Genomic DNA, 2,111 nt, shown 5'->3' on the forward strand with positions numbered 1-2,111 from the left:
AGCAAGAGAAAATGATAAGAACTTCAAAAATTAAAATCCTTCCAGATGTAGTTATGTTACTACATGTACTAGTTAGGAAAATTTAAAAACTTAAATTTGGACATGTTTTGCAGAAAGTGTAGGGAAAATGTAAAACGGCTATAACTTTTGCATACGAAGTCAGAAAAAACGTATAATATATCAAAATGTTTAGCACGAAAATCCGCGTCCGATTTTGACAGCCTATGGCATGTTTGCAAATTTTTAGAATCCTCAAATTTTAAAAGGAAAAAAAGTTATGCTCAAATTTCATTTTTTTTTTAATTTTGGTTAAATCAGGTCAAACTTTGGTCAAACTACTTATTCAAGAAGTATTAGTGTTACTAAATAATTTTTCAAGAAGTATTAGTGTTACTAAATAATTTTTCAATAATATTAGTGTTACTAAATAATTATTACAGTTTTTTAGAATTTTGGTCAAATCTGGTCAAACTGTGGTCAAATCTGGTCAAACTATGGTCAAACTACTTATTCAAGAAATATTAGTGTTACTACATTATTATTCAAGAATATTAGTGTTACTAAATAATTATTTCAATTTTTTGTATTTTGGTCAAATCTGGTCAAATTGTGGTCAAACTACTTATTGAAGAAGTATTAGTGTTACTAAATAATTATTGTTTTTTAGAATAATAGTTTCAAACTCAAGCAGTGAAACGTGTGAATTCATGCTCAAGCTAAACTCCTGAGGGTTAATAGGATTGACGTCTTACTACTGTTAGGAAAACAACAAGTGCAGACTTGGAAACGAGGGGAAACGAGGGGGAATAGAACCCGAAAGTTAAGCATGCTCAGGCTGGAGTAGTGAGAGGATGGGTGACCGGCCGGGAAGTTAGATGATTGCAAATGATGATGGGTGATTAGGGATTAGAGGTTAAATTGAGCAGTGATGAGGGGTGATTAGAGATTAAATTGGAAAATGATTCAGAAATTTGAAAATCAGAAAAAAAATCAAAAAAAATATTAAAAAATTCAAAAAAATCGTAAAAATACCTTTAGTCCGGTTGGTGTTACTAACCGGGACTAAAGGTGGAGCTCCAGCAGCGGCCACGTGGACGGCGTTTAGTCCCGGTTCGTGTAAGAACCGGGACTAAAGGGGGGAGGCTTTAGTAACGATCCTTTAGTCTCGGTTCCAGAACCGGGACTAAAGGCCCTTATGAACCGGGACAAATGGCCCTTTTTCTACTAGTGGTGGTGGCTAGCAAGAACATCTTCAAGTTCATCTGGGCGGAAGGATGAACACCCCGTACTTAGTCGGTCTTTTGGTCACAGTCGCGGTGATTTCGTACCGCTTATGCATGTTCTCAAGGTGAAGACAGGAGGGACCCTCTTTGTGCTGTGCCTGGTGCCTTGGAGAACTGAAAGTCACTGAACATGTAACCACCACCTAAAAGAACGCCTTAGCGTTTAAATTACTACTCGTATGTGTCATCTCGACCTTGCTTGCATGGAAATTACGGAGCCGTCGTGTTAAGGTAGTGCCTTAGCACCTTGCTTGCATGGAAATTATGGAGCCGTCGTGTTAAGGTAGTGCATTAGCGCTTCGTGTGTGTGTGTGTGTGTGTGTGTACTAATATTAGGTCTTGCCTCAGTTGCTTGGATCATGTGCTGTCTTGTGTTATCTCAACCTTGCTTGCATGGAGGCAGACAAGGCAGGTATTAGAATTTAGCCTGCTGGCAAAGTGAGCATAGACTTGCTAGACCCCATGGTTTTCGATCTATGCGCTTGTTGGAACCTGAAAGCGTTCTTTGGTCGGTGGCATGTTCTGCAAGAATGACATATTGAACAGATTCTGTTCTGCGAAGATTGTGGTGATGAGTTCTGTGAAGATTGTGGTGTTGAGGAGACGATTGAACGTCGTTGCTTCCTACTGGTCAGGATATTGCTGATGGCAAACAAGTTTCAGAACCGCATGCTGCTATCATTTTGTGTGGGTGCTGGACGATTTGGACTCAAAGAAACAATAGGAGACATATAAAACTTCAAATTGGCCATTGATACCATCCACGATCTAGCTGCGCTAGTGGGCTCGAAGACGGCACGAGAGCTGATTGAAAAATCGGTCTAGATA

The sequence above is a fragment of the Triticum dicoccoides genome, chromosome 3B (genome assembly GCF_002162155.2).
Source record: "Triticum dicoccoides isolate Atlit2015 ecotype Zavitan chromosome 3B, WEW_v2.0, whole genome shotgun sequence".
Taxonomy (NCBI): Eukaryota; Viridiplantae; Streptophyta; class Magnoliopsida; order Poales; family Poaceae; genus Triticum; species Triticum dicoccoides.